General features: G+C 46.4%; 1 protein-coding gene across 7 annotated transcripts in view; it reads left to right on the plus strand.

Annotated features, from left to right (window-relative positions):
• The first annotated feature begins 24,777 nt into the window (after nucleotides 1-24,777).
• The window catches only part of CLK3 (CDC like kinase 3), a 66,065-nt gene continuing 64,767 nt past the window's right edge, over nucleotides 24,778-26,075 (plus strand). For 2 of the 7 annotated variants that reach the window (XM_073619000.1, XM_073619002.1), the window contains exon 1: nucleotides 24,783-25,005. The gene's annotated coding sequence lies outside the window, so the exon portion shown is untranslated. Of the gene's footprint in view, nucleotides 25,006-26,075 lie in introns of all 7 variants that reach the window. The other 5 variants (XM_073619003.1, XM_073619004.1, XM_073619005.1 and 2 more) reach the window with 4 other exon arrangements.

Raw genomic sequence — 26,075 nt, forward strand, 5'->3', positions numbered from 1 at the left:
AGCCTGAAGGCGGTGCTTGGTTTTCAGGGTCCCGTACGCGGCTAGGCTCCCAAAAAGTCTCACACATGTGGTATCCCCGTACTCAGGAGAAGCAGCAGAATGTATTTTGGGGTGTAATTTCACATATTCCCATGGCATGTTTGAGCAATATATCATTTAGTGACAACTTTGTGCAAAAAAAAAAAAAAATTTGTCTCTTTCCCGCAACTTGTGTCGCAATATAAAATATTCCATGGACTCGACATGCCTCTCAGCAAATAGCTTGGGGTGTCTACTTTCCAAAATGGGGTCATTTGGGGGGGTTTTGAACTGTCCTGGCATTTTATGCACAACATTTAGAAGCTTATGTCACACATCACTCACTCTTCTAACCACTTGAAGACAAAGCCCTTTCTGACACTTTTTGTTTACATGAAAAAGATATTTTTTTTTCCAAAAAAATTACTTTGAACCCCCAAACATTATATATTTTTTTAAAGCAAATGCCCTACAGATTTAAATGGTGGGTGTTTCATTTTTTTTTTTCACACAGTATTTGCGCAGCGATTTTTCAAACGCATTTTTTGGGGAAAAAACACACTTTTTTAAATTTTAATGCACTAAAACACACTATATTGCCCAAATGTTTGATGAAATAAAAAAGATGATCTTAGGCCGAGTACATGGATACCAAACATGACATGCTTTAAAATTGCGCACAAACGTGCAGTGGCAACAAAATAAATACATTTTTAAAAGCCTTTAAAAGCCTTTACAGGTTACCACTTTAGATTTACAGAGGAGGTCTACTGCAAAAATTACTGCCCTCGATCTGACCTTCGCGGCGATACCTCACATGCATGGTGCAATTGCTGTTTACGTTTGACGACAGACTGCCGCTTGCGTTCGCCTTAGCGCGAGAGCAGGGGGCGACAGGGGTGCTTTTTTTTTTTTTCTTTATTATTTTTTTGCTTTTTTATCTTATTTTTAAACTGTTCCTTTCATTTTTTTTTTTTTTTAAATCATTTTTATTGTTATCTCGGGGAATGTAAATATCCCCTATGATAGCAATAGGTAGTGACAGGTACTCTTTTTTGAAAAAATTGGGGTCTATTAGACCCTAGATCTCTCCTCTGCCCTCAAAGCATCTGATGACACCAAGATCGGTGTGATAAAATGCTTCCCCAATTTCCCAATGGCGCTATTTACATCTGGCGAAATCTAAGTCATAAAATGCTCGTAGCTTCCGGTTTCTTAGGCCATAGAGATGTTTGGAGCCACTCTGGTCTCTGATCAGCTCTATGGTCAGCTGGCTGAATCACCGGCTGCATTCTCAGGTTCCCTGTTGAGACAGGAGAGCCAGAGAAAAACACGGAAGACGGTGGGGGGGGGCATTCCCTCCCACGGCTTGTAAAAGCAGTCTAGAGGCTAATTAGCCGCTAGGATTGCTTTTACATGAAAGCCGACCGCTGGCTGAAAAGAATGATACCAAGATGATACCTAAACCTGCAGGCATCATTCTGGTATAACCATTCAAAGTCGTGAATGGCGTACCTGAAGACAAAAAAATGGTTAACAATAAAGCACAGTAAACGGTAAAGTATAAATAATTACATACCTGAAAAACAAACATGATAAAACATAATAACAATAAAACATTGCAGAATAGAATACAGTAAAAAAGAGCAGAACAAGAGAGAGAGAATAGAGAGAGAGAGAACAATAAAACGACAACTATTTTTTTTTATTTTATATATATTTTTTTTTTTTTTTACACTTTTTTTGTAACTAACTTTTATAACGGTAACCGGTTCCAGGTTCGGGTCTCTCAAAATGCGATGGCATCTTGGGAGACCCTGTGAAAGTGTGCCTAGTCTGTGCAATGCTGTACCCTACGCTAATACTCAACTAGTGTATGGTAGCGTTCAAAACATTCACCAATGCAAAGACCAGGATTGTCAGGACAGGAGGGACAATAATAGCGGGTGTCACGCCTATATCCGCGCTTGCTGCAGACACAACATCTTTTTTGGGGGGCGTTGGGTAGGGGTACTCGGGAGGACATAAAGAAAATGCCTCTCATGCAGCCGACTGCATTTGGTAGGGGATGTGAATGGGGTAAGTACGGGCGCTGCAGAAGTGGTGGGTTCCCAATTAGGATTGGCGAATGCAGCAGGAAGGGCACTATGGGCACGACGGGCCTGTGTTTGTCTTCTTGGTGGCAGCGCGACACTACTTGTGCTTGCCACCTCACCAGCTTGAACTGCACTTATGGGACTCGCCACGTCACCAAGTGTTACTGCAGTGCTGGTTTGACTACGACCGGGGTGTACTAGGCCGCTGGTGCTTGCCAGTTCACCAAAACGCTACCAAAAAAACTGTTAGCGATCGCAGGGATCAGGCCTGACTCTGCGAATGCTGCAGTTTAGTTTAGTGTTTTGTAAGTGACAGTGATCGATCGATACTGCACTTGGGTGGGCTGGGCCGGGCGGAGGGGCAAAATGCAGGTGCTAGCAGGTATCTGGGCTGATCCCGCTAACACTACGTTTTTGGGAACCCTAAACTGCTGGGGACGCTAGTATAGATCTGATCGGATCAGATATTGATCCGTTCAGATACTATACCACTAAGGGAGGCGTATGCTGCATGCGTGGGTGTTAGCGGTACTGGCGCTAATCTGACGCTGCTTGGGGCTGGTGCTTGCCAGTTCACCAAAATACTACCAAAAAAACTGTTAGCGATCGCAGGGATCAGGCCTGACTCTGCAAACGCTGCAGTTATGCATTTAGTGTTTTGTAAGTGTCAGTGATCGATCGATACTGCACTTGGGTGGGCTGGGCTGGGCCGGGCGGAGGGGCAAAACGCAGGTGCTAGCAGGTATCTGGGCTGATCCCGCTAACACTGCGTTTTTGGGAACCCTAAACTGCTGGGGACGCTAGTATAGATCTGATCGGATCAGATATTGATCCGTTCAGATACTATACCACTAAGGGAGGCGTATGCTGCATGCGTGGGTGTTAGCGGTACTTGCGCTAATCTGACGCTGCTTGGGGCTGGTGCTGGCCAGTTCACCAAAATACTACCAAAAAAACTGTTAGCGATCGCAGGGATCAGGCCTGACTCTGCGAACGCTGCAGTTATGCGTTTAGTGTTTTGTAAGTGACAGTGATCGATCGATACTGCACTTGGGTGGGCTGAGCTGGGCCGGGCGGAGGGGCAAAACGCAGGTGCTAGCAGGTATCTGGGCTGATCCCGCTAACACTGTGTTTTTGGGAACCCTAAACTGCTGGGGACGCTAGTATAGATCTGATTAGATCAGATATTGATCCGATCAGATACTATACCACTAAGGGAGGCGTATGCTGCGTGCGTGGGTGTTAGCGGTACTGGCGCTAATCTGACGCTGCCTGGGGCGACGCATATCACCGCCGGGCGATCAGGGGGCTAAACCTTTATTCGGTAATAAACGGCGGGTGCCCTCACACTAAAAAAAATAAACAAACTAACCAGCGTCACCCGTAACAGTTATACGGTGATCAGTGGTGAAAGGGTTAACTAGGGGGCCATCAAGGGGTTAAAACATTTATTAGATAGTATATGGGGGTCCCTGTCGCTATAAAACGCTGACGGCGAACCTAAATATTTACCTCACTAACTAGCATCACCAGCGACACTAATACAGCGATCAGAAAAATGATCGCTTAGCGACACTGGTGACAGGGGGTGATCAAGGGGTTAAAACTTTATTAGGGGGGGTTAGGGGGGTATCCTAGACCTAAAGGGGGGTAATATTCACTGTCCCAACACTGTAACTGTCACAAACTGACACCAATGCAGTAATCAGAAAAAAAAAAAAAAAACTGCTGGTGTCAGTTTGTGACAGGGAGGGGGGGGGGGTGATTGGGGGGGGATCGGGGGGCGATCGGGGGGGGGGATCGGGGTGTTTTGTGTGCCTGGCATGTTCTACTGTGTGTGTAGTGTTAGTGCACTCACAGTGATGTCTTCTCTCCTCGGCGCTGCAACGGAATACCGAGCCGAGGAGAGATGACATCATTTCCTTTGCTGCTGTTTAGCATACAGCAGCAAAGGAAGTTATCTGATTGGCCGGCGGCGATCGCGAGGGGGGGGCCACGAACGGATGGCCTCCCCCTCACCTCCGATCGCCGGGGGACCAAAGACGACCGCCTCGGGCACCGGGGGGGGGTCCCCCCACCCGCGGAAGGCAAATCACGTATATATACGTGATTTTGCCTGTCCGTGCCACCTTGCCGACGTAAATCGGCGTGAGGCGGTCGTCAAGTGGTTAAAAGGAATTTTATGCAATCAAATAAAAGGGCACTTCATTTGGATGATGGGTTATAACACATACTCCTTTTGGTCTTTAGCCCATTAGATCATTTATTATTCAGCTGACGGATGTGATGCCCTTTGTGTCCGGTCGTGTTCTGCTGATGGTTTTGGTCTCGTGGTGGCGGCACTGATATTCGGGTCTGGACCCCGGTGGCTAACAGGTTCCTCCCTTCCCCCTCCTCAATCGGATGCCATGTGATGCTGTTTTTCATGGTTAGAATGCTTTTTACTACTACATCACGATTTTTCTATGTTGCAAATAGTTGCATATGAAGTAACACTCTTGATTTACAATATGTTTCACTGTATGTTTCTCTGTTCCTTTCTATGATATGGTCTCTAGAAAGATATATATCTGATCTCCAGCCCATGAAGAAGAGGTCGTAACCATTATAAAAACCTCGAAACGCGTCGGGCCTGCACTTCCAATTAGTTCCTGCTTGCTGAAACAGCGTTTTGTGGGTTAAGTGCAGCTCTCCTGATTTGTGTTGTATATCTTCTTATCATCAATTGTATACTGTGGCATCCATTTTGTTCCTATTGTTGTTTTTTATACAATATGTGTCATATTTTTAATTTTTTGATATAAGAAAACAAATATTTTTTACACTTTTTGATATATTATTTGAGACTTCCGCCCTTTAAAATCCCACTTAAGAGGAAAAACTTTCGATTGTATACGAATATAGGGATGCGGGCGGATTGTCTCCTTCCATAAAGTCCCTGTCACCATCCTCTGTTTCGCTTGACGGAAAAAAGGCGATTACCGGCTTTGTTTACATCACTTGATCAGCTGTCATTGGCTGACAGCGGATCACGTGGTAGGGGGCCGGGATTGCCCCTTACTCCGATCTGGGATCAGCCAAGTTTCATTGACTCGCTGATCACAGAACGAGCCGCGTGCACCCTGCGGGGGGCGCGCAGGCAGCTCATGCACGGGAGGATGTACATGGATGCCCTCCCGGCAATTTAGGCCTGCGCTGTAACCGTCTTTTGGCTATAGCGTGGGCGGGAAGAGCTTAAAAACCGATGAGTCATCAGCTGTCAGCGGGGTTCCCCACTGACAGCCGAATGTAAAATAAAATTGCTGCCAATAAAAAAATTGAGGAAAAAAAACCTGCGTAGGACACCCCCCCAATCCATACCAGACCCTTCGGGTCTGGTATGAATTTTAAGGGGAACCCCATGCTAAAATAAAAAAAATGTAAAAAATTTAAAATCTATACCCTTATTCGAGCATGCAGCCCAGCACATCAGCAAAGGGAGGGGTTGAGCGAGCGCCCCCCCTCATTAACCATACCAGGCCACACACCCTCAACATGTGGGGGGGTGCTTTTGGGCTTTGCCCCCTCTTTCAAAGCACCTTGTCCTCATGTTGATGGGAACAAGGGCCTCTTCCCCGGGTTCTCCTCCTCACATACCAATCATGCGTGAGGAGGAGATTGCGGTAACAGCTAGTTACTGCCCAAGGTGCACACCAAAACACACTGATTGCCTATAAAAAAAAGAGTACCTGTCACCATTCCATCCATCAGAGTACCTGTCACCATCCTATCAGAGTACCTGTCCCCATCCCATCAGAGTACCATCAGAGTCACCAGCCCATCAGAGTATCCGAGTACCTGTCATCAGCCGATCAGAGTACTCAAGTACCTGTCTCCAGCCCAGAGTACCTATCTGCAGCCCATCAGAGTACCCGAGTACCTGCCACTAGCAGTGTTAATTTTGGCAGTAAATCTCTATTTAGTTTTAGTCTTAGGACTAAAATGGCATTTTAGTTTTAGTCCCATTTTAGTCTTCTGCAATTGTCTTAGTTTTAGTCGTATTTAGTTGACTAAATCTCCAGGACATTTTAGTCGAAATGCCCTACATTTTAGTCGAAATGCCCTACATTTTAGTCGACTAAAATCTCCAGCACATTTTAATCGTCTAAAATAATTTTAGTCAACTAAAAGTAATTTTAGTCATCTAAAATCTAATGGGTGTCGTTAAATTGTAATGCATTATTTAAGCATTTCTCTACAATTTCCAAACTCATTATATACTGCTGGAGTGAAAAATTGAAAATGTTATTATTTATGTTATTGAGTTATAAACATGCACTACAGACCAGTGTTCATTTTGACCGTCAAATTTCAATTTAGATTTAGTCTTATGCCCTGTACACACGACCGGATTTTTCGACCGGACTGGTCCGACGGAAAGAATCCGTCGGACAGTCCGACCATGTGTGGGCTTCATCGGACCTTCAGCAGACTTTTTCTGTCGAAAATCAGACGGACTTTAGATTTGGAACATGTTTCAAATCTTTCCGACGGACTCGAATCCGGTCGAAAAATCCGTTCATCTGTATGCTAGTCCGACGGACAAAAAAGGACGCAAGGGCAGCTACTGGCTACCGGCTATGAACTTCCTTATTCTAGTCCCTTCGTCATCATGTTCATACCAACAGACTTTCGAACGACTTTACTCCGTTCGCGTGTTGGCAAGTCCGGTCGTTTGAAAGTCCGTCGTAACTCCGTCGAAAGTCTGTTGGAAAGATCGTCGGACCTTTGATGCTGAAAAGTTCGCTCGTGTGTAAGCGGCATTAGTCTTTTGACGAAAATGTCATTTCAGTCTTTTGACTAAAATGCCATTTTAGTTTTAGTCGTATTTTAATCATCTCATTTGTTTTAGTTTTAGTCGTATTTTAGTCGACTAAAATGGTATTAAGTTAGTCGACTAAAATGTTTTAGTCGACAAAATTAACACTGGTCACCAGGCCATCAGAGTACCTGAGTACCTGTCTCCAACCCAGGGTACCTATCTGCAGCCCATCAGAGTACCCGAGTATCTATCTGCAGCCCATCAGAGTACCCGATTACCTGTCTCCAGCCCATCAGAGTACCCGAGTACCTGTCTCCAGCCCATCAGAGTACCTGAGTACCTGTCTCCAGCCCAGAGTAGCCAAGTACATGTCTCCAACCCAGAGTACCTATCTGCAGCCCATCAGAGTACCCAAGTACCTATCTGCAGCCCATCAGAGTACCCGAGTACCTGTCTCCAGCCCATCGGAGTACCCGAGTACATATCTCCAGCCCATCAGAGTACCTGTCTCCAGCCCAGAGTACCCGCGTCCCTGCCTGAAGCCTATCATAGTACCCGAGTACCTGTCTCCAGCCCATTAGAGTACCTGAGTACTTATCTGCAGCCCATCAGAGTACCCAAGTATCTGTGTCACGTACCTGGTGGGTGAGCCTGACGTGTAAAGGAAGGCCTCGGCAGGAGATAGGCAGAGATGCACCACAGGAAGCAGGGGCTTGAAGCAGGTTGAACAGCCGGAAGTAGGATCAGACAAGCCGGGTAGACAGCAGACAGGTAGATCAGGCAAAAGCGGCAGGCAGAAGCGTAATCGGGTCACAGGCAGGTTCTGCAACTGACGGGCAGATCAGGCATAGACAGCAGGCAGAGGCGTAGTCGGGTCACAGGCAGGTTTGGCAACAAATGCTAGGTAACAGGAACTGGAGACAGAGATCAGTCCGTGGGAAGCCAGGGGTCAGGGCAGGAAGCAGGCAGCAGTAGTCGGGAACAAGCCAGATCGGTAGCAAAAGTCAAACAAACAGGAATCAGGATTCAGGTTATGCTGTAGACCAAGCAGCAACCAGCCAGCATTGAAGCTCCGTTTAAATAGGCCGACTGGCGCCAGTTCTGGTGACAGGTGCACGCACGTGTGCGCCAAGGCGCGTTCGCACACGTGCATGTGCATCTGCAGAAGCGCCCGTGGTAGTTCTGGTCATTCTTGGTTGGCGCTTGCACACATGTGTGTGCCTAGAAGCAACAGCTGTACTCTGCAGACATCTTCCTTGACACTGCCCCCCCTTACGGGCAGCCTCCGGATGCCCAGTTGGTTCTTCTTCTGGGGTTGGCTGCAGAAAAAGGTGTGGACCAAGTCCATAGCGTGCACATCCTGCTCAGGTTCCTCTGGCCCATAACCCTTCCACTTAATTAAGTATTGCAGACGACTCCTTCTTCTCCTGCAGTCTACAACTGCTTCCACCTCGAACTCCTCGTCCCCATTGATGATCACTGGTTCTGGCGGTCTAGTTCCCCAATTAGGAAAAGGATCCGGCACTGTAGGTTTTAATAAAGATAAATGGAACACTGGATGTATCCTGAAGGAATCCGATAAAGACAGTTCATAGGAAACGTTGTTAATTCTCCTCTTTACAGGAAACGGTCCCAGAAACTCTGGAGCAAGCTTCTTAGACGGACAAGCCAATCTCAGATTGGTTGTGGCCAACCAAACCTGGTCACCGGGCTGCAAGATCAGTTCTCCCCTCCTCCTTCTGTCAAAAGCCTTTTTATTATCTTCCTGTGCCTTGGTTAGAGCTTCTTGCAATAATTTATTGTTACAACTGAAGAAGTCTACCGTATTCTGGACAGCTGGAACTGAGGACTCTGAGACAAGATCGGGCAAGAAGGTGGGATGGAAGCCATAGTTTGCGAAGAACGGAGACTGTTTAGTGGCTGAATGACAGGAGTTGTTATAAGCAAACTCAGCTAATGGTAGGAGAGACACCCAGTCATGCTGGACAAAAGATGTGAAGCAACGGATATATTAATCCAACGTTTGGTTAGTCCGTTTGGTTTGTCCGTTAGACTGTGGGGGGTATGCGGATGACATAGAGAGTTTGATCTTCAGGGTCTCATAGAGTGATTTCCAGAACCTGAACGTAAATTGGACCCCTCGGTCAGATACGATATCAACAGGTACCCCATGGAGTCTCACAACTTCCCTGATAAACATTCAAGCTGTCTCTGCAGCTGATAGTGTACCCTTTAAGGGTAAGAAGTAGGCCATCTTAGACAGGCGATCAACAATAACAAAGATGGCCGTACAACTTTCAGAAGGCGGTAACTCTACTATAAAGTCCATACAAATCATGGACCAAGGCCTTTCAGGCACAAGGTCTGAGAAGCCCCATGCCCTGTTTCGCTGGTGCTCTTATTTCAGATACAGGTGGTGCATGCACCTACGTAGCTTTTACAGTCTCTTTCAGATTAGGCCACCAGAAAGTGCGTTGCACCGGCTCTGTGGACTTGCGAATCCCGAAGTGTCCTGCTAAGGGATGATCGTGGCAGAAACCCGACACCGGCATCCAAACTCCTTCCGGAACAAAAACTTGGTTCCCCTTCCAAAGAAGACCCTCCCTTGCCTGAAGGGTATTCCCGATGGGAGCAGGGGTAACTGTGGATGCTTGTTTTAGTTGAGACACCAGGTTGGTCTGTAGTAATAGGAAGTTTCCTGCTGGCAAAATGATGTCTGACACTGGCAAGTCCTTAGGATCTTCGAACATACACGACAGCGCGTCAAGCTTGACATTCTTAGACCCAGGTCTGTAGATTATATGGAACAGAAACCTCGAGAAGAAAAGTGCCCAACGGGCCTGGTGGGATTTCAGCCTTTTAGCAGTCCGTAAATACTCGAGGTTCTTATGATCCGTATATATCAATATTAGGTGTGCTGCCCCCTCTAGCAAATACCTCCATTCCTCAAGGGCGGCCTTCATGATCGCCGACATCATAGTTTCTCTCAGCAGGGGCGAGCTTCCGAGAGAAAAAGGCTACAGCGTGAATCAGATTCTTGAGACCTTGGCGCTGGGACAGAATCCCTCCGACAGCACTCTCAGGAAGCGTCTACCTCCAGAATGTAGGGTAGCGCTGGATCTGGATGGCTTAGTACGGGAGCAGACGTAAACAGTCCTTTAAGAGTCTCAAAGGCAACCTGAGCTTCAGTTGTGTGATAGGTGTGATGATGGCCGAAAAGTTCTTGATGAATCTGCGGTAAAAATGAGCAAACCCCACGAATGGCTGGATTCCCTTCTTATCAGTGGGGGCTGGGCAGGTCAAAATTGCTGAGACTTTCTGGGGATCCATCTCAATTCCACCGGTGGATATGATTAATCCCAAGAACTGGATACTTTGTTTCTCAAACTCACACATCTCTGGTTTGGCATAGAGTCCGTGTGAGCGGAGACGGCAGAGAACATTTTTGACATGTTCACGATGACTTGCGAGAGAAGTGGAGAACACAAGTATGTCGTCTAGGTAGACGATAACAAAAATGTCTAGATAGTCCTTAAAGACATCATTAATGAAGTGCTGAAACGTAGCTGGCGCATTCCACAGACCAAAGGGCATGACGAGGTACTCATAATGGCCAAAACGGGTGCGAAAGGCAGTCTTCCACTCATCTCCCTTACGTGTGCGGATAAGGTTGTAGGCTCCCCTCAAGTCAAGTTTGGTGAAGATGGAAGCAGAGCGAAGTCTTTGGAAAAGTTCTGGAACCAAGGGAAGGGGATATCGATTCTTCATTGTGATTTTATTGAGTTTGCGATAATCTGCGCACGGCCGTAGAGAATGGTCCTTCTTCTCCACAAAGAATATTCCCGCCCCAGCAGGGCGGATGAACCCCTTTTGAAGACTCTTGTCAATGTACTCCTTCAGGGCACCTAGTTCCTTTTCGGACAGAGGGAAGATCCGACCAAACGGAATTGCAGCCCCCGACAGGAGTTCGATGGGGCAATCGTAGGCTCTGTGTGGAGGTAGGATGTCTGCCCCCTGCTTACTGAAAAGTCCAGATATTCATGATAGGCCTCGGCTGGTAAAGTTCAGTATCAATGTCCATACAAAGTAGCGTAGTGGGTGGTATGATGGGCTCAGATAGACAGTGATCCTGACAGTATGATGACTGGTACTTGATGCTGCCAGAGCTCCAATCAATCAGGTTATGGGCCTGAAGCCATGGTAGGCCTAAAATGACAGGAAACAGAGGTGAGGAAATTGCTTCTAGACGTAAAAGTTCCTTGTGATTGGTAGGGGTCAAAGTCAGCAATGGAGGGGTCTCCTTAGTCACCAGTCCAGACTTGACACAGAAGCCATCGGCCAGAAATACAGTAAGTCCCTGCTTCTTGGATAGGAGAGGAATATGTTGTTGACCTGCGAATGCGAAGTGGATGAAACAACTACAGGCCCCCGAATCCACAATTGCTGTTGTAGACACGCGTCTGCCTGGAAACTGGAAGGTGATGGGAAGCGCCAGATGAGCGGAAGTTGCTGGCAGGACTGATTGGGTAACTGAAGAATCGTTGAGACCTCTACGTCCTTTAGTTGGGCAATTACGTACATAATGGCCGGCCCCTCCACAGTAGAGGCAGAGATTGCCCTGACAGCGTCGTGACCGTTCTTCAAAGGAAAGTGATGGGCGGATCAGGCCAAGTCATGTGGATGTTTCTGTTGCTGGTTTGGAGGAAGGTAATTTAACAGATGTGGGCTGGGCACGAATTGGAACTTTAAGCATCATCCACACAGGCTAAGATGGACCAGTTGACTTTTCCTGCCTGCGTTCTCGAAGACGACGGTCGATCTGGATGGATACGGAAATTAAGTCCTCCAGTGAGCTCGGCACCCCCACATGAGCTAACTCATCCTTCAGGTCCTCCGCTAATCCTAGGCGGAACTGATGCTGCAATGCTGCGTTGTTCCAACCTGTGTCTGCACTCCAGCATCTGAAGTCCGTAACATAGTCCTCGACTGCTCAGCGGCCTTGCTGGAGTGCATGGAGAGAGGACTCAGCAGTAGCAGTTCATTGAGGGTCCTCATACAATCGGGACAGCCTGGAAGAAGGAGGACATGGTATCGAGTTGTGCGTCCTTTACTTCCAACAGACGATGAGCCCAGGTTTGGGGTTCACCCTGGAGTAAAGATATGATGAACCCCACCTTGGTAGTCTCGGTAGAGAAAGTCTGTGGTTGAAGTGTAAAATAGAGTTGACAGGCGTTGTGGAATGGCACCTGTGGCTCAGGGGATGTCATCACTGTAGAAGTCAGTACTGGACACTGTCCGGGTTGACACAATTGCAGATGATGCAGCCGCAGGAATGGCAGGAGGAGGCAGGGCCTGCACACGTTCTTCAAGTTGAACAAATTTTTCCTGCAGGGTCTTGATTGCTTGTGTCATGCCTGCGATGCTCTGGCAAACTCCAGATCCAAGAGAGGTTCCTCCTGCAGGCTCAGTCATGGCTGCTTGGTACTGTCAGGTACCTGGTGGGTGAGCCTGACGTGTAGAGGAAGGCCTCTCGTACAGCTCCGGCTCGAGAGCCCCTGATAGTGGGACAGCAGGCTCAGGAGCACGGCGGGGTAAGAGTGCCTACGATCAGTCTAGAAGTCTGTATCAGCAGTAGCCACGAACTCACAACAGAAAGCCGGACACACAGCAGGTAGCAGGCAGGCAAGGTGGCTGATGGCTGGCGGACTTGGCAGGAGATAGGCAGAGATGCACCACAGGAAGCAGGGGCTTGAAGCAGGCTGGATGGCCGGGAGCAGGATCAGACAAGCCGGGTAGACAGCAGACAGGCAGATCAGGCAAAAGCGGCAGGCAGAAGCATAATCGGGTCACAGGCAGGTTCTGCAACAAACGGGCAGATCAGGCATAGACAGCAGGCAGAGGCATAGTCGGGTCACAGGCAGGTTTGGCAACAGATGCTAGGTAACAGGAACTGGAGACAGAGATCAGTCCGTGGGAAGCCAGGGGTCAGGGCAGTAGGCAGGCAGCGGTAGTCGGGAACAAGCCGGATCGGTAGCAGAAGTCAAACAAACAGGAATCAGGATTCAGGTTACGCTGTAGACCAAGCAGCAACCAGCCAGCGTTAAAGCTCTGTTTAAATAGGCCGACTGGCACCAGTTCTGGTGAAAGGTGCGCGCACAGGTGCGCCAACGCGCGGTCTGCAGAAGCGCCCGTGATAGTTCTGGTCAGTCTTGGTTGGCGCTTGCGCACAGGTGTGTGCCTGGAAGCAACAGCTGTATTCTGCAGACGTCTTCCCTGACAATCTGACTCCAGCCCATCAGAGTATCTATCTACAGCCCATCAGAGTACCCGCGTACCTGCCTCCAGCCCATCAGAGTACCTGTGTACCTATCTGCAGCCCATAAGAGTACCCGAGTATATCTGCAGCTCTTAGAGTACCCTAGGACCTACAGTGCCTTGCAAAAAGTATTCACCCCCCTTGGCTTTTTATCTATTTTGTTAAGGACACAGTGGTCAACTTCCTGACCTGCTCCTTAACCAGCAGCTATTCACAGTTTAAAGAGAAAAAAAAATGCAAACCGACTTGTGTCCATTTACACCCGTCTACTTCCAATCTGATACGGTTTGCTAAAAAAATGGAAGGGGATTTGTCCCCTTACATCTAGGCGGATCGAATCAGAGGGCAGTCGGGTGTAAAAGGTCAGAGATAGAAATGACTGTAACATGCCCAGTCTATCCCTGCTCCTTGATCTGGTCGACCCTGGAAACCTCTATCGCCCAACTATGGGGCCTCTGTTTACACCCAATGTTATTTACACTTTCTATATGAAAAATATGTTCTCGCCAGTTCTCTCTCTCTTCTCCATGCCCACCCTTACTAAACGTTCTTTTCAATCCCAACATCTCGGATAGGCTATCCTACACCCAAACGTACTCCTGGACACAAACTGGAATTTTCCAGCTTCGACTTATAGTACACCCACTCACTCGCAACCTTTTATCTGTCGTAGAAATTCAACGAACACACCAGATCCCTAAACAACTTTTTTTACTCTCATCTCCAATTTAAACATTATTTCTCCTTTAAGTCACAAACCCTGACCTTTGAAAAGCCCCCCCCCCCCCCACCATTTGAACTCTTATGTGCCCAGGGTCTGCACCAGACCCACCTTATTTTGGATGTCTATAATTTTCTCCACAATGCCCTCCCACTGACAAACACAGAACATCCATACATGCAGAAATGGTCCCAGATCATTCAACGACCTATTTCCCTCCCTCAATGGCAGTTGATTTGGGAGGCTGTTTCCAAGTCATAAAGGTGCATGGAGCAGAAAGAGACAGCTTATAAAATATTGTTTTTTTGGTACAGAACCCCTAAAATTTTACATAGATACGATCCTAAGGTTCCTCAGGTGTGCTGGAGGTGCTTGGGTGACATTGGCTCACATTTCCATATATTTTGGGATTGCCCCATTATTCGACCATTCTGATCCTCCATCCAAGCCCACTTACAAGGCCTATTTGAAATCAATCTACCCCTGGACCCGATTCACTAGCTCGTGGGCCTACAGTTCCCTGGTATCTCCAAACACCCAAAAATTAGCTGCCTTCATCCTCCTGGCAGCTAAAAGGGCTATACCCTTGAGATGGTTATCTCCCTCCCCACCTACTCTTTCACAAGTTTAACAGATATTGGAGAAGATCCATAGAATGGAACAGCGGTAATTCACGACTCACTTCCTCAGTTTTAAAAAATGTGGGATTTATGGGATCACTCTGCGCTTAATCCAGGCACCATACCATTACATCCCCTGTGATCAACACCCTTCCATGTTACCCTGCCAATCTCGTCTTCTCAGACGCTCTAACTCTTTATATCATCTTTCCATGGTGTCCCCCCCCCTCCCCCCGTCCTTTTTTCCTTAAGTTAAGTTGCCTCAGAATGCCTTGGTCTATCAGTTTAAGTTATCTTGGGAATCTTACTGATAGTTGATTCTGAGAGTAACAATTCTTGTTTGTGTGATGTAATGATGCCTGTTTGTTACGCCTGCTCTCTTGGTCCACCCCCTCCCCCTCCTGAATTGTTTTGAAGTTCTATAATACTTTTATATATGTATTATTGTATGTCTGATTTTATATCGTCTGTATACGACAATTTTTGTCATTTTTGATGACTGCAACTTCCACAATCTATATCTAGACTGATGACCTGTAAAGGCTTTTAAAAGCACCCCCTATGGAGAATTTTCTTTTTTGCGATTCCGGCGTACACAATTTTAGGACATGATGTTTTGCCATCTATTAACTTGAAGCAACCCCATATTTTATATTTTACCAGTGTAGCACCCTCTAGTGTGTGCTAGGAGTAGTGTAGGTTATGTTAGAGTAGGTAAATTCTAGTTAATATCAGGGCTAACCATGAGCTGTGGAATCTAGGTCAGGGTTCAGTGAGTCAGTTCTGGATCACTCATTCTGAGCTCCTCTGGTGCCTCCCCCTGTTTCTGGGACATTGGAGAATGTTCTAGAGCTAGTGGGTGGAGGTTAGGAGGAGCTGCCTGAAATATTTATGAGGCCCCGGCCAATCCCCAGTAGTGGGCTGGCAGGGGGAAAAGCTTACCTCAGTTGGTTGGAAGATGGAGTTACAGTGCTGAGGAAGCTGTCGGTGGCCCTCAGGGGTGCCCCCTAGTCTGGGGTGGTGTCCTGCCTTGGGCTGGGGCTTGAGTGCTGGAAGGATCCTACCAAAACCAACACATGGGAGGAAGCCCTTCCTGGAGGCATGGGAGCAAGTGTGGACAGTGTTAGTAGATCAGTACTGCTGGGGACTAACAAGGGGGGAGACTACCATATGTAACCCGTCTCCTTGAAGACAGCAGTGTGCTTAGGTCTTCGTCTTTCCCCGGGAGATCTCCTGAGAGTCAGCCAGGTGGGCTGGTGAAGAGTCAGTCTGAACGACTGATGTGGAGAGTTAGACTGGAGGGCTAGTGAAAGGGACAGCTGCAGCCAGGTGGGTTGGCAGTGCTTGTAGAGGTGGTTCTGGGATCAGTAGCCACACAACAAAGGTGCTCTGCCTGTAAAGCGTCATTGCTAAATTCTGAAACCTGGTTCTGACGAAGTTCCGGTCTCAGAGGAACAAAACATGTAAACTTTTACACTGGGATAGCACCCCAGTTTTATACCGACCCCCACCTACACCCAGGTCCCATGGGGACATCGTTTTGAAGGCAAATGATGCATTATCTGAAACAACTAATCTGAATGCTTCACCGGAGATTTATCCCGTGTACCAGATTCCCTGGACATTGATCTTATTGTTTGCTGGACTATCATCATTATGTTTCTTCTGGCTTTTTTTAAATTGTCCACACATTCATCCTGGGATTAGATGTTACGCCTGCATTATCACTGCTGTCTCCACTATTACCCTCTGTCCTTTGCTCACTGCCGGCTATTGCTTCCTCTGACCTTCCCAATACCTAGTTTAAAACCCCTCCAACGTCGTGGCCATCTCTCTTCCTAAAAGATTTGCACCATCCCCATTAAGGGGCAATCCATCCTTACTAAAGAGCCGTTAACCGACTGAGAAGTCAGCCCAGTTCTCCAGAAACCCAAACCCCTCTTTCCTACACCAGTTCCTCAGCCACTTGTTCATTTCCCTAAGCTCCTGTTGCCTCTCTGGTGTGGCTCGAAGCACAGGTAGTATTTCTGAGAAAACTACCTTGGAGGTCCTTCTCCTCAATCTATTCCCTAAGTCCCTGAAATAATTTTTTAGGACTCTTCGCCTTCCTCTCACTTTGTCATTGGTATCAACGTGTACCATGACCGCTGGGTCCTCCCCAGTCCCGGCCAACAATCTGTTCACCCGATCCGATATGCCAAACCTGAGCACCCGGTAAACAACATACCGTTCGGTGACCATGGTCTTTCTGACAGATTGCCCTCTCTATCATCCTAATAATTGAGTCCCCCACTACCAGCACTTGTCTAACCTTTCCTGTATCTCTGCCCCCTCCTTACTGGAACCGTCACTCCCCTGGCAGCTAGGGGTGGGCACCTGCTCCAGCAATGTGAACTCTGAGCTGATATCCCCAACATCATGCAACTTGGCATATTTGTTGGGGTGTACCAACTCAGGACTGGCCTCCCTAGCGCTCTTCCCTCTAACCCACCGCCTAACTGTCACCCAGCTAGCTACCTCTGGCTCCTGTGCCTCCATGTCTACAACCTCCTCTTCACTGGCCCCCGCCAGCACCTGCTGGGTAATGTCTAAGCTACTTTCCAAGTTGCCGACGCATCTCAGTATTGCCACGTTATTCTCCAGAACCAGGATCTGGGCTTCCAGAGAAACAACTCGCTCACATCTTGCACAGCAGTATTCCCCCTCGATTGGCTCATCAAGGAACGCATACATGGAGCAGGATGTGCACTGAGTGGCATCATCAATCCTGTTGGACATTTTACCTGCTATTCTAGTGAGGATAATAATGAAGATTTGCTATTGGTACCCTACACTACTCCCGGCTCTCCCTGCAACACTCTCAGCACTCCGCAACACTCTCAGCACTCCGCGACACTCTCAGCACCCTGTACTAATGGTACTCCCAGGCCCTAAAGATACCCCCAGTTACTCCCAGGTAATAAGGTTACTCCCAGCACTAAGGGAGTAACTGGGGGTATCTTTAGGGCCTGGGAGTACCATTAGTACAGGGCGCTGAGAGTGTCGCGGATGTGGCAATACCTCCTTGCTGAGTTGCTGTAATATGCATGTTGTGCAGTATGAGCTTGTGCATTGTCTTGGAGAAACAGTCTGCCCTTAGTGATCAAACCAGGCTGTTTTTTCTGCAGACACGTATGCACATCACTTAGAACATGACAGTAATATTCATGATAGTGTTCAACGTTCCCACAGAAAGATTCATCTCTTGTGCAATTTCTAGACAGGTTATGCGTCGATTTTCCAGGATCAGGCGTTACACACCCTGGATGTTCACAGGAACGACTGCTGGGGGCTGGGAACTACCATAGCCGGGATCGTCACAGACGGAAGTATGACCATCTTTGATATGTTTACACCATTAAAACTTCTTACTGCAGTTGACGGTCTCATCATACTGTGCTTGAAGTTTTCTGTAGATATCCGTGGGTTTTACGCCTTCGTTCACAAGCTGTTCTATGCATGCTCTAACACTGTTGTTTGCCATCTTGATTAACGGTCTCTTCTGGACTGGCCCGCAGAATGTGCACTGCCTATCAGTTATAGGACACACTTGCCACTTACTACTGCGTGTAGTGCCGCCATGCTAGCATCCCTTTTTATATCTGTAAAATGAAAATCCCAGTTTGTCTTGAACGCCCCCCGTATATACTTTGGGGGTGGGGGGGGGGGATTACAATCATTTCTAGCGAACAATGTAGATTTTAACATGTGTACAAAACAATGAAAACATTGCCAGAGTAGACAAGTCCTTAGGTTTAATGATTTTTGTGAGATTTATATGTTGTAATCTGCTTCACTAATCTGCTTCACTAATATCTTCAAGTCTGAAAATTTTATGATCCGGGTTTGTCTACTTTTTGGATTACAGGCTGGTTATGGCTGATCAGCCATACATGTAGGCATCTCTATGTATAGTTGCTTCTGCGCCCTCTTGTGGTCCTACTGAAGATTGGTTTTAAAAGTAAGTGTAGAGACACTGCAATTACCAGTCTGTAGCGCTTGGGTTCTCACTGAGCAGCAGTCATTGGTTGCTAGGGATGCAAACTCTAATAGTGACACCTGGTCTAAAAGGGCACTCTGATGGGGACACCTGATGTAAGGAGTTGAAATTGAAGCTCCACACCCCTGCTAAGAGATTCAGATATGACTTTATTCCATTAAAGGTCAGGGGTGCAATTAAAAATGTAACCAATGTGTTTTGGGGGGTCTAAGTGCCCCTTTCATCAGGGCTTGACTGGCACCAGAGTGAACAAACCAGAACTGAACTGGACCTACAATGGTATTTTTTCCAGTGTGAATTCAAAGCACAGGCCTAGTCAGCAGCTTGTTTGGCAGCCACTTTCCTCAACCCTCTGATAGGGACACCTCATGTAAGGGGTTATTCTGATAGGGTAGGGACACCTCATGTATGTCGTTATTCTGATGGGGACACTTCATGTAGAGGGGCGCTCTGATGGGGTCATTTTGATGTAAGGGGGCACTCTGCTTGATGTAAGGGGGTGCTCTGATGGGGACACTTGATGTAAGGGGGCGCTCTGATGGGGGCATTCTGATGTAAGGGGGCACTCTGATGGAGACACTGGATGTAAGGGGGCACTTTGATGGGGGCATTCTGATGGGAATATCTGATGTAAAGGGGCACTCTGATGGGGACACTTGATATAAGGAGACGCTCTGATGAGGGCATTCTGATGTAAGGGGGCACTCTGATGGGGATACCTGATGTAAAGGGGCACTCTGATGAGGACACTTCATGTAAGGGGACGCTCTGATGGTAGGCATTCTGATGTAAGGGGGCATTCTGATGGGGGCACCTGATGTAAGGTGGTTCTGTATTCTTTCACCTGAAATGTGGATGTGCTTCGCATACTTTTATGTTTTATTAAGTTATTTTACATTCTAGTTTTCTATTAACCACTTGCCCACTGGGCACTTAAACCCCCTTCCTAACTAGACCAATTTTCAGCTTTCAGTGCTCCCACACTTTGAATGACAATTACTCAGTCATGCAACACTGTACCCATATGAATTTTTTTCCCTTTTTTTCACACAAATGGAGCTTTCTTTGGGTGTTTTATTTTTTGCGCTATAAATGAAAAAAGTTGTTAAAATGTTGTTAAAAAAAATGCATTTTTCTTTGTTTAGGTTATAAAATTTTGCAAATTAGTAATTTTTCTTCATAAATTTTGGCCAAAATTTATACTGCTACATATCTTTGGTAAAAATAACCAAAATAAGTGTATATTATTTGGTCTTTGTAGACTCTATAACTCTCACAAACTATGGTGCCAATCTCTGAAACCTTATCACACCTGGTGTACTGAAGGCCTATGTCACGTACCAGGTGTGAGGCCAAGGTGCTGAGAGGGCTCCCCTTGCGGCTAGGTGCAGTGCACCCCTGGAAGTGATACAGGGAGTGCAGTGCCCAAAAAAGCACGGTTTACTAATTGCTGTGGTTTCATGCGCTGATCACCGTAAGGTTGCTGGAACAAGCAAGATGCACTGTAGGGCAGGTGTACTTGCAGAGTACCAGGTGACGCCCAGGCCGGGGGTCATGCATGGTAAATTAGTCAATGTGAGATTCAGGTAGCAGAACTGGAACAGGCCGGGGTCATAAACAGTGAGACAGGTTGCAGCAGAGTCGGTGAGCCAAGCCGAGATCAAACACAGTGGAGCAGACAAGATCAGGGTCAGTAGGACAAGCCAGAGGTCAGGATAACAGGTTAAGCAAGCCGGGTTGGTAACGGGAGGTCAAAGATCAGGAAACACAAGAGCACAGGAACACAGGGGACCTGAGGATAATCCAGTAATGCACAGGTCTCAGCAGCAGGCTTACATAGGCCAGGAGGCACCATTGTGTATCTGTGTACGCCTGTTAGTGCCGTCACGCATCTGCGTACGCCCATTAGCGCTGTTGCTCATCTGCGTACGCCCGTTCATGCAGCCGCGCATCTGTGTACGCCCGGGAGTGCGCCTGATGCGGTCATGATGGGTGTTTATAAGATTGCCAGTTCTTTGGCCATTTCCCTGACAGCTTATCTCATTTCTTGAGACACTAACAAGCCAGGAAAGTACAAATACCCCCCAAATGACCCCTTTTTGGAAAGTAGACATTCCAAGGTATTTAGTATGAGGCATGGTGCGTTTTTTGAAGTTTTAATTTTTCCCACAAGTCTTTGCAATATGAAGCTATTTCTCACACACAGCATATGCATACCACAAATTTCACCCCAAAATAAATTCTACTATTCCTCCTGAGTATGGCGAAACCACATGTGTGAGACTTTTACACAGCCTACAGAGGCCCACCATGCAGGGAGCACCATCAGGCATTCTAGGGACATAATTTACACATATAATTTCTTGACCACCCCTTACACTTTTGAAGATCCCGGAGCACCAGGACCATAGAAACGCCCAAAAAGTTACCCTATTTTGTAAAGCAAACACCCCAATGTATAATCTATGAGGCATAATGAGTCTTTTGAACATGTCATTTTTTTCCACAGGTTTTTGGAAAATGTGGAATGAAAACGCATTTTTTTTTTCACACAGTTGTCCACATATAAGATATTTCTAACACATAGAATGTACATAGCAAAAATTACACCCCAAAATACATTCTGCTACTCCTGAGTATGGCAATACCACGTGTGAGACTTTTACACAGCCAGGCCACATACAGAGGCCCAACATGCAGGGAGCACCGTCAGGTGTCCTAGAAGCATAAATACACATTAATTTGACTACTTATTACACTTTTGTGAGGCACTGATAGGCACTGTAGTGGCACTGATGGGCACTGTAGTGGCATGGATGTGGCATGAATGAGAACTGATGCGGCATGGATGAGAACTGATGAGTACTGATGTGGCATGAATGTAGCACAGATGAGCACTGATGTGGCTTGGATGTGGCATGGATAAGCACTGATGTGGCATGGATAAGCATTGATGTGGCATGAATGTCATATTGTGCCTCGCTGTAAATCCATGGCGCAACAGCGAGGCACAATATAACAAATACGGTGTCCCTCCGCTGTTTGCATAGCATTAAATTGTGGCGGAGAAACGGTATCTTCCGTCGGAAAAAGGGTCCTACGATGTGCACATGCGCTATGGAACGTCACTCCAGCTGATCGGCAACTCAGCTGGAGTGCCCTTCTGTTCTGCGCATTGGCACGGGCACTTTTCGACGGCAGGACATATCGACACAACACCGGAAATTGAAGCTGTCAAAAAAAAAAAAAAAAAAGCAGCTGGGCAATGTTTATCAACAACATTGCTCAGCCACTGAAACAGAAAAGTAAAAAGAAACATTGTATCTTTTTGTTTATCCATCTACAGATCAAAGGGCTGAAATTCAATCTGCAGATTTAGTCAGTTTAAAGCAACTTGTTTTTTTTTTTATTTAAATGTTCCTCTGTTTAACCCCTTATTAACCCTTAATTTACTCCAATCAGCCTTCTCCTTCTAATTATTATTTCCCCGCTGATCTTTTTTGTTCACTTCTATTGTATAAATAATTAATAGTTTAAACTTTTTTTTATTTGCTTTGTAAATATTTTTACACCTTTAACATATATTTACACATTTTGGCTCCATGCACACTGGACGTTAAAATAACGTTATAAATAAACGCCAGTAGCTTTGCAGTGAGTCTTTCAATGTTTTTGCAAAAGCGTTTTTCGCATTAGCGTTTTTTTTCGATGGATCAAAAACATTAAAAAACGTTGGTGAGCCACGTTTTTGAGCGTTTATCGACCTTTATCAGCGTTTATCGTTTTTGTGGTCAGAAAAACGACTCCTGAACGCAATTTTATGGCATTCAGAAAACAGCCCATAAACTCCACTGCTGATAAACATCCAAAAACGTCCATGTGTGCATGGACACATAGGATAACACAGAGTAGAGTTTATGGGCTGATAAAAAAAACGCCCAAACTCCCAAAAACGGACGTTTATGAGCTTCAGTGTGCATGGAGCCTTCACTTTAAAAAAAGTGCACAAATTAAAAAAAAAAAAAAAAAAAATATATATATATATATATATATATATATATATATATATATTTTAATTTGTGCACTTTAAAAAAAAAAAATATATATATATATATATATATATTATAATAATAATAAATAAATATATATATATATATATATATATATATATATATATCAACCACGACACTACCTGCATGGAGTTTGCATGTTCTCCCTGTGTCTGCGTGGGTTTCCTCCGGGTACTCCGGTTTCCTCCCACACTCCAAAGACATGCTGTTAGGTTAATTGGATCCTGTCTAAATTGGCCCTAGTATAGGTATGAATGTGAGTTAGGGACCTTAGATTGTAAGCTCCTTGAGGGTATAGGGACTGATGTGAATGTATAATATATATATGTAAAGCGCTGCGTAAATTGACGGCGCTATATAAGTACCTGAAATAAATAAATAAATAAATATATATATATATATATATATATATATATATATATATATTTCAATTGTAAATAACTTTTCAATGCTTTGTACCCATGCTGGCAGCTGAAGTGTACACAAAACAGTTGCAATAGGTATCTGTAACTGGTATCGGCGGTGAGTACTAAAAAGTATCGGTACTTGTAAATAAAATGGCATCATGCATCCCTACCTTAAACCCAAACACATATGAATTACACAGGTTCTGTTTAATTACCACCTTAACCGCTTGCCAACCACATACTGTATAAATTTTCCTGTGCAAAATCACATAAGCTGGCTACCCGCTGTGATTGGACATAGCGGGAGCCAATCAGCGGGTCTGGCGGATGGGATGTCTGCCGGGACCCGCTGACTGTTCCCCAGAGAGACAGAATGGCGGTCTGCCTATGTAAACAAGGCAGATCGCCATCCTGTGCTAAGCAGGAACACAGATCTCTGCCTTCCCACAGTACAAGTGTCACTCCCCCCCCCCCCCAGTTAGAAAGCACTCCCTAGGAACACATTTAACCCTTTGATCGCCCGTTAACCCCTTCCCTGCCAGTGCCATTAGTACAGTGACAGTGCATTTTTTTAGCGCTGATCACTGTATTGGTGTCACTGGTTCCCAGATAAGTGTCAGTTAGGTGTCCGATTTGTTCACTGCAATGTTAGTCCTGCTATAAATCGCTGATCGTGACCATTACTAGTAAAAAATAAATAAAAATAAAATAAAAATATATCCCATAGTTTGTAGACGTGATAACTTTTGCGCAAACCAATCAATATACGCTTATTGGGATTTTTTTTACCAAAAATATGTAGCGGAATTGGCCTAAACTGATGGAAAAAAAAATGATTTTTTACATATTTTTATTGGATGTGTTTTATAGCAGAAAGTAATTTTTTTTTTTTCCAAAATTGTCGCTCTTTTTTTGTTTATAACACAAAAAATAAAAACCGTGAGGTAATCAAATACCAAAAGAAAGCTCTATTTGTGGGGAAAAAAGGACATACATTTAATTTGTGTACAGTGTCACACGACTGCGCAATAGTCAGTTAAAGCGACGCAGTGCCGTATCGCAAAAAAAATGGCCTGGTCATGAAGGGGAGATAAGGCTACTTTCACACTGTGGCGTTAGCGGTAAAGAGCTTCTATTTTTAGTGTCACTTTACCGGAGGTTTTTGGCCACTAGCGGGGCACTTTTAACCCCCTGCTAGCAGCCAAAAGAGGGTTAAAACCGCCCACAAAAGGACCCTGCCCATTGATATACACCACTGCAAAAATGCGGCTTGCGGCACTCGGCCTTTCACATTGGAGTGAGAGGAGAGGCTCTTTCAAGGCGCTTTTTCTTTAGCGTTATAGCGCCTGTAAAGCACCTCAGCGTGAAAGTAGCCTAAATCTTCCAGAGAGCAAGTGGTTAATCAGCCACCGAACCTGTGTAATTCATATGTGTTCGTTTTTTTTTTGTTTTTTTTTAATGGATGAGGTGGCAATCCTATCTGAGGAGAACGCATAGGGGAGTGAGTGACCAGGATGTGGTGGTTGGAGGGGAGGGATATAGCTAATCCTTGGTGCAGAGCCATCTCTTTCCACCTTCTTCCCTTGCACACATTTTGAAAAATGCGGTCCCCACACACCGCCTATAACCCGGCCTTGTACGGCAGAGGTGACTCATTCCGCCTTTCCCGCCATGTGCGCGTCTTCCTTATTTTGGCTTCCAGCACGCGTCACGTGTTCTTTGGCCGAACCCGTCCGACCAATCAGAGCGGGAGAGTCCGCCGAGGCTCGGAACGCAGCTGGGCGGGGCTATCGTAGATCGTTGTCACGTAGTGGAAGTGCTGGACGCCGGCGGCTCGGGTGAGAGAGAGTGAGCGGGTCATGTGTGAGGAGAGCGCGGCCGTTGTGGTGGTGTGTGCACCTCCCCCCTACACCTCAGGTGAGTTCACGGGGAGGAGGCTGTGAATGGCCGGAGCCCGCTCTACCAGTGAGGACGTCTATGGCTCTCGGTGTAGTTGTGTGTGTATGGCTCTCGGTGTAGTTGTGTGTGTATGGCTCTCGGTGTAGTTGTGTGTGTATGGCTCTCGGTGTAGTTGTGTGTGTATGGCTCTCGGTGTAGTTGTGTGTGTATGGCTCTCGGTGTAGTTGTGTGTGTATGGCTCTCGGTGTAGTTGTGTGTGTATGGCTCTCGGTGTAGTTGTGTCTGTATGGCTCTCGGTGTAGTTGTGTCTGTATGGCTCTCGGTGTAGTTGTGTCTGTATGGCTCTCGGTGTAGTTGTGTGTGTATGGCTCTCGGTGTAGTTGTGTGTGTATGGCTCTCGGTGTAGTTGTGTGTGTATGGCTCTCGGTGTAGTTGTGTCTGTATGGCTCTCGGTGTAGTTGTGTGTGTATGGCTCTCGGTGTAGTTGTGTGTGTATGGCTCTCGGTGTAGTTGTGTCTGTATGGCTCTCGGTGTAGTTGTGTCTGTATGGCTCTCGGTGTAGTTGTGTCTGTATGGCTCTCGGTGTAGTTGTGTCTGTATGGCTCTCGGTGTAGTTGTGTCTGTATGGCTCTCGGTGTAGTTGTGTCTGTATGGCTCTCGGTGTAGTTGTGTCTGTATGGCTCTCGGTGTAGTTGTGTGTGTATGGCTCTCGGTGTAGTTGTGTGTGTATGGCTCTCGGTGTAGTTGTGTGTGTATGGCTCTCGGTGTAGTTGTGTCTGTATGGCTCTCGGTGTAGTTGTGTCTGTATGGCTCTCGGTGTAGTTGTGTCTGTATGGCTCTCGGTGTAGTTGTGTCTGTATGGCTCTCGGTGTAGTTGTGTCTGTATGGCTCTCGGTGTGATTCAGTGTGGAGTCATAGAGCGTCTGTGGGCTCAGCCCTGTATTGGTGGTGTGGAGGGTCCCCTGACTTCCTGTCCTCTGTAGAGATGACTCCTCCCCCTGTGTTATCTCCTCATATTGGTTTCATGTTTTCTTTTGAACTCTGTTATTGTTGTGTCACGTGCAGACCTCTGTATTTTTGTCAGGGTG

This window comes from Aquarana catesbeiana, linkage group LG03 (genome assembly GCF_042186555.1).
Source record: "Aquarana catesbeiana isolate 2022-GZ linkage group LG03, ASM4218655v1, whole genome shotgun sequence".
Classification (NCBI taxonomy): domain Eukaryota; kingdom Metazoa; phylum Chordata; class Amphibia; order Anura; family Ranidae; genus Aquarana; species Aquarana catesbeiana.